Genomic DNA, 7510 nt, shown 5'->3' with positions numbered 1-7510 from the left:
CACCGACGTACTCCTTCCTCCTATATATACCTACGTACCCCCAAACGATTAGATACGGAGCCAAAACCCTAATTCCACCGCCGTAACTTTCTGTATCCACGAGATCCCATATTGGGGCCTGTTCCGGAGCTCCGCCGGAGGGGGCATCAATCACGGAGGGCTTCTACATCATCACCATAGCCCCTTCGATGAAGTGTGAGTAGTTCACCTCAGACCTACGGGTCCATAGTTATTAGCTAGATGGCTTCTTCTCTCTTTTTGAATCTCAATACAATGTTCTCCCCCTCTCTTGTGGAGATCTATTCGATGTAATCTTCTTTTTGCGGTGTGTTTGTTGAGACCGATGAATTGTGGGTTTATGATCAAGTCTATCTATGAACAATATTTGAATCTTCTCTGAATTCTTTTATGTATGATTGGTTATCTTTGCAAGTCTCTTCGAATTATCAGTTTGGTTTGTCCTACTAGATTGATCTTTCTTGCAATGGGAGAAGTGCTTAGCTTTGGGTTCAATCTTGTGGTGTCCTTTCCCAGTGACAGTAGGGGCAGCAAGGCACATATTGTATTGTTGCCATCGAGGATAACAAGATGGGGTTTTCATCATATTGCATGAGTTTATCCCTCTACATCATGTCATCTTGCTTAAGGCATTACTCTGTTTTCATTAACTTAATACTGTAGATGCATGCTGGATAGCGGTCGATGAGTGGAGTAATAGTAGTAGATGCAGGCAGGAGTCGGTCTACTTGTCTCGGACGTGATGCCTATATACATGATCATACCTAGATATTCTCATAACTATGCTCAATTCTGTCAATTGCTCAACAGTAATTCGTTCACCCACCGTAGATTACTTATGCTCTTGAGAGAAGCCACTAGTGAAACCTATGGCCCCCAGGTCTATCTTCATCATATTAATCTTCCAATACTTAGTTATTTCCTTTGCTTTCTACTTTGCTTTCATAAAAATACCAAAAATATTATCTTATCATATCTATCAGATCTCACTCTCGTAAGTGGACGTGTAGGGATTGACAACCCCTTATCGCGTTGGTTGCGAGGATTTATTTGTTTTGTGCAGGTACGAGGGACTCGCGCGTAGCCTCCTACTGGATTGATACCTTGGTTCTCCAAAACTGAGGGAAATACTTACGCTACTTTGCTGCATCATCTCTTCCTCTTCGGGGAAAACCAACGCAGTGCTCAAGAGGTAGCAAGAAGGATTGTTGGCGCCATTGCCGGGGAGTCTACGCAAAAGTCAATATACCAAGTACCCATCACAATCCCTATCTCATGCATTACATTATTTGCCATTTGCCTCTCGTTTTCCTCTCCCCCACTTCACCCTTGTCGTTTTATTCGCCCTCTCTCTCTATCCTCCCTCTCATTCTCTATTTACTTCTTTTTGCCCGCTTGCTTTTTGTTTGCTTGTGTGTTAGTTTGCTTGCTTGTCTCGATGGCTCAAGATAGAACTAAATTGTGTGACTTTACCAATGCCAACAACAATAATTTTATTAGCACTCCGATTTCTCCTCTTACCGATGTTGAATCTTGTGAGATTAAAACTGCTTTGTTGGATCTTGTCATGAAAGATCCGTTTTCCGGCCTTCCTAGTGAAGATGCCGCTACCCATCTGAATAGCTTCGTTGATTTGTGTGATATGCAAAAGAAGAAAGATGTGGATAATGATATTGTTAAATTGAAGCTATTTCCTTTTTTGCTTAGAGATCGTGCTAAAGCTTGGTTTTCGTCTTTGCCTAAAAATAGTATTGGTTCATGGAATAAGTGCAAAGATGCTTTTATCTCTAAGTATTTTTCTCCCGCTAAGATCATCTCCCTTAGAAATGATATTATGAATTTTAAGCAACTTGATCATGAACATGTTGCATAAGCTTGGGAGAGGATGAAATTAATGATACGTAATTGCCCTACTCATGGTTTGAATTTGTGGATGATTATACAAAAATTTTATGCCGGATTGAATTTTGCTTCTAGAAATCTTTTAGATTCGGCCGCGGGAGGCACTTTTATGGAAATCACTTTAGGAGAAGCTACTAAACTCCTAGATAATATTATGGTTAATTATTCTCAATGGCATTGAGGGAGTCCTGGATTAGGGGGTCTCCGGACAGCCGGACTATATCCTTTGGCCGGACTGTTAGACTATGAAGATACAAGATTGAAGACTTCGTCTTGTGTCCGGATGGGACTCTACTTGGCGTGGAAGGCAAGCTAGGCAATACGGATATGGATATCTCCTCCTTTGAAACCGACCTTGTGTAACGCTAGCCCTCTCCGATGTCTATATAAACCGGAGGGTTTTAGTCCGTAGGACACAACAGACAATCAGACCATAGGCTAGCTTCTAGGGTTTAGCCTCTCTGATCTCGTGGTAGATCTACTCTTGTACTACCCATATCATCAATATTAATCAAGCAGGACATAGGGTTTTACCTCCATCAAGAGGGCGCGAACCTAGGTAAAACATTGTGTCCCCTGCCTCCTGTTACCATCCGGCCTAGACGCACAGTTCGGGACCCCCTACCCGAGATCCGCCGGTTTTGACACCGACATTGGTGCTTTCATTGAGAGTTCCTCTGTGTCGTTGCCATTAGGCTTGATGGCTCCTACTATCATCGATAGCGATGCGGTTCAGGGTGAGACTTTTCTCCCCGGACAGATCTTCGTGTTCGGCGGCTTTGCACTGCGGGCCAATTCGCTTGGCCATCTGGAGCAGATTGAAAGTTACGCCCCAGCCCACCAGATCGGGTTTGGAAGCTTAAACTACACGGCCGATATCCATGGAGATTTGATCTTCGACGGATTCGAGCCTCTGCCTTGTGCGCCACGCGGTCACGATGAGCATGACTTAGCTCTCCCATCGGACAGTGTCAAGGAGATCACACCGGCAGCCGCTCCGACCCTCAATTCAGAGCCAGTTGCGCCTTCCGCAGACGGGTGGATGGACCCCGCCACGGAGGCCTTACCCTCAACGGCGATCGAGCCGAACATCGACCTTGCCTTGCACGAGAGTCGTGTTGTTAAACTGCTGGATCCTTCTCCGGCCACGGACTCCGAACCGCCTGCGCCCGTTCCTATCGAATCCGATTGGGCGCCGATCATGGAGTTTACCTCCGCGGATATTTTTCAGCACTCGCCCTTTGGCGACATACTGAACTCATTAAGGTCTCTCTCCTTGTCAGGAGGATCCTGGCCGAACTATGTCCGGCAGGGCTGGGATGCGGACGACGAAGAAATTCGAGGCCCACCCACCACCCACTTAGTAGCCACTGTCGATGACTCAACTGAAATGCTCGACTTCGACTCCGAAGACATCGACGGTATGGACGACGATGCGGGAGGCGAAGAGGAACCACCGCCCACAGGGCACTGGACGTCCACCTCATCATATGATGTATACATGTGTTGGGGATCGTAGCCGAAATTTAAAATTTTCTACGCATCACCAAGATCAATCTATGGAGTAATGTAGCAACGAGGGGAAGGGGAGTGCATCTACATACCCTTGTAGATTGCTAAGCGGAAGCGTTGCAAGAACGCGGATGAAGGAGTCATACTCGTAGCGATTCAGATCGCGGTTGATTCCGATCTAAGCGCCGAACCACGGCGCCTCCATGTTCAACACACATGCAGCCCGGTGACGTCTCCCACGCCTTGATCCAGCAAGGGGAGAAGGAGAGGTTGGGGAAGACTCCGTCCAGCAGCAGCACGATGGCGTGATGGTGGTGGAGGAGCGCGGAACTCCAGCAGGGCTTCGCCAAGCACTACGAGAGACAAGGAGGGAGAGAGGTAGGGCTGCGCAAGAGGGAGATGATCTCGTGTGTCTTGTAGCCCCCAATACCTCAAGTATATATAGGGGAAGGGGAGGGGTTGTGCCCCCATCTAGGGTTCCCTCCCTAGGGGTGGCGGCAGCCCCAAAACCCATCTAGGGTGGCGGCCAAGGGGGGAGAGAGGGGGGCGCACCTAGGGTGGGCCTTAAGGCCCATCTGGACCTAGGGTTTGCCCCCTCCCACTCTCCCTTGCGCCTTGGGCCTTGGTGGGGGGCGCACCAGCCCACCTGGGGCTGGTCCCCACCCACACTTGGCCCACACAGCCTTCTAGGGCTGGTGGCCCCACCTGGTGGACCCCCAGGACCCTCCCGGTGGTCCCGGTACGTTACGATAGCACCCGAAACCTAAAACGGGACTTCCCATATATAAATCTTTACCTCCGGACCATTCTGAAACTCCTCGTGACGTCCGGGATCTCATCCGGGACTCCAAACAACATTAGGTAACCGTGTACATACTTTCCCTATAACCCTAGCGTCATCGAACCTTAAGTGTGTAGACCCTACGGGCTCGGGAGTCATGCAGACATGGCCGAGACAACTCTCCGGTCAATAACCAACAGCGGGATCTGGATACCCATGTTGGTTCCCACATGCTCCACGATGATCTCATCGGATGAACCATGATGTCAAGGATTCAATCAATCCCGTATACAATTCCCTTTGTCTATCGGTACGATACTTGCCCGAGATTCAATCGTCGGTATCCCTATACCTTGTTCAATCTCGTTACCGGCAAGTCTCTTTACTCATTCCGTAACACATCATCCCGTGATCAACTCCTTGGTCACATTGTGCACATTATGATGATGTCCTACCGAGTGGGCCCAGATATACCTCTCCGTTACACGGAGTGACAAATCCCAGTCTCGATTCGTGCCAACCCAACAAACACTTTCGGAGATACCCGTAGTGCACCTTTATAGCCACCCAGTTACGTTGTGATGTTTGGCACACCCAAAGCACTCCTACGGTATCTGAGAGTTGCACAATCTCATGGTCTAAGGAAATGATACTTGACATTAGAAAAGCTTTAGCATACGAACTACACGATCTTGTGCTAGGCCTAGGATTGGGTCTTGTCCATCACATCATTCTCCTAATGATGTGATCCTGTTATCAACGACATCCAATGTCCATGCTGATGAAACTGTAACCATCTATTGATCAACGAGCTAGTCAACTAGAGGCTTACTAGGGACATGGTGTTGTCTATGTATCCACACATGTATCTGAGTTTCCTATCAATACAATTCTAGCATGGATAATAAACGATTATAATGAACAATGAAATATAATATAATAATAACTAATTTATTATTGCCTCTAGGGCATATTTCCAACAGTCTCCCACTTGCACTAGAGTCAATAATCTAGTTCACATCGCCATGTGATTAACACTCACAGGTCACATCCCCATGTGACCAACATCCAAAGAGTTTACTAGACTCAATAATCTAGTTCACATCACTATGTGATTAACACTCAATGAGTTCTAGGTTTGATCATGTTATGCTTGTGAGAGAGGTTGTAGTCAACGGGTCTGCAATATTCAGATCCCTATGTATTTCGCAAAACTTTATGTCATATCGTAGATGCTGCTACCACGTTCCACTTGGAGCTATTCCAAATTGTTGCTCCATTATACGTATCCGGTATCTCTACTCAGAGCTATCCGGATAGGTGTTATGCTTGCATCGACGTAACTCTTTATGTCGAACTCTTTATCACCTCCATAACCGAGAAACATTTCCTTATTCCTCTAAGGATAATTTTGACCGCTATCTGGTGATCTACTCCTAGATCACCTTTGTACCCTCTTGCCAGACATGCGGCAAGGCACACATCAGGTGCGGTACTCAGCATGGCATACCGTATAGAGCCTATGACAAAAACATAGGGGACGACTTCATCCTTCCTCTTTCTTCTGCCGTGGTCAATCTTTGAGTCTTACTCAACTTCACACCTTACAACTCAGGTAAGAACCCCTTCTTTGACTGATCTATTTTGAACTCCTTCAAAAACATGTCAAGGTGTGCGTTCTTTGAAAGTATCATCAGGCGTCTTGATCTATCTCTATAGATCTTGATGCCCAATATGTAAGCAGTTTTATCCAGGTCTTCCTTTGAAAATCACTCTTCAAACAACCGTTTATGCTTTCCAGAAATTCTACATTATTTTGAATCAACAATATGTCATCCACATATACTTATCAGAAATGTTGTAGTGCTCCCACTCACTTTCTTGTAAATACAAGTTTCTAGCAAACATTGTATAAACCTAAAAGCTTTGATCACTCCATCAAAGCATATATTCCGACTCCGAGATGCTTGCTCTAGTCCATAGAAGGATTGCTGGAGCCAGCATACCTTTTAGCATCCTTAGGATCGACAAAACCTTTTATTGTATCACATACAACTTTTTGTTACGAAAACTGGTAAGAAAACTTGTTTTGACATCCATCTGTCAGATTTCATAATTGAAAAATACAGCTAATGCTAACATGATTCCGACGGACTTAAGCTTCGCTACGGCTGAGAAATTCTCATCGTAGTCAACTCCTTGAACATGTGAAAAGACTTTTTCCCACAAGTTGAGCTTCATAGATGGTAACATTACCGCCCACGTCCGTCTTCTTCTTAAAGATCCATTTATCTTAATGGCTTGCCGATCATCGGGCAAGTCCACCAAAGTCCATACTTTGTTCTGATACATGGATCCTGTCTCGGATTTCATGGCTTCTAACCATTTGTCGGAATACGGGCCCACCATTGCTTCTCCATAGCTCGTAGGTTCATTGTTGTCTAACAACATGATATCTAAGACAGGATTACCGTACCACTCAGGAGTAGTACATATCCTTGTCGACCTACTAGGTTCGATAGCAACTTGATCCGAAGCTTCATGATCACTATCATTAACTTCCTATTCAACAGATGTAGGCGCCACAGAAAACATCTTTCTGTGTTGCATCACTCTCTGGTTGAAGTAAAGGCTCGACAACCTCATCAAGTTCTATCTTCCTCCCACTCAATTCTTTCAAGAGAAACTCCTTCTCGAGAAAGGACCCGTTCTTAGCGACAAACAATTTGCCCTCGGATCTGAGATAGAAGGTATACCAAACTGTCACCTTTGGGTATCCTATGAAGATGTGTTTGTCCACTTTGGGTTCGAGCTTCTCCGGCTGAAGCCTTAAGCATCGCAGCCCCAAACATTAAGAAACGACAATTTTGGTTTCTTGCCAAACCATATTCATATGACGTCATCTCAACGGACTTATATGGTGTCCTATCTAAAGTGAATGCAGCTGTCTCTAACGCATATCCTCAAAATGAAAACGGTAGATCGTTAAGAGACATCATAGATCGCACCATATCTCATAAGGTTCGATTACGATGTCCGGACACACCATTACCCTATGGTGTTCCAGGTGGCTTCAACTATGAAACAATTCCATAATGTCTTAAGTGAATACCAAACTCATAACTCAGAAAATCCCCCTTTGATCAGATCGTAGGAACATGATCTTCTTGTTATGACGATTCTTAACTTCACTCTGAAATCGCTTGAACTTTTCAAATGTTTTAGACTTGTGCTTCATTAAGTAAATATACCTATATCTACCCAAATCGTCAGTGAAGATGAGAAAATAGCGATATC

The sequence above is a fragment of the Triticum aestivum genome, chromosome 7A, assembly GCF_018294505.1.
Source record: "Triticum aestivum cultivar Chinese Spring chromosome 7A, IWGSC CS RefSeq v2.1, whole genome shotgun sequence".
Lineage (NCBI taxonomy): Eukaryota > Viridiplantae > Streptophyta > Magnoliopsida > Poales > Poaceae > Triticum > Triticum aestivum.
This window is presented reverse-complemented; position numbering follows the sequence as displayed.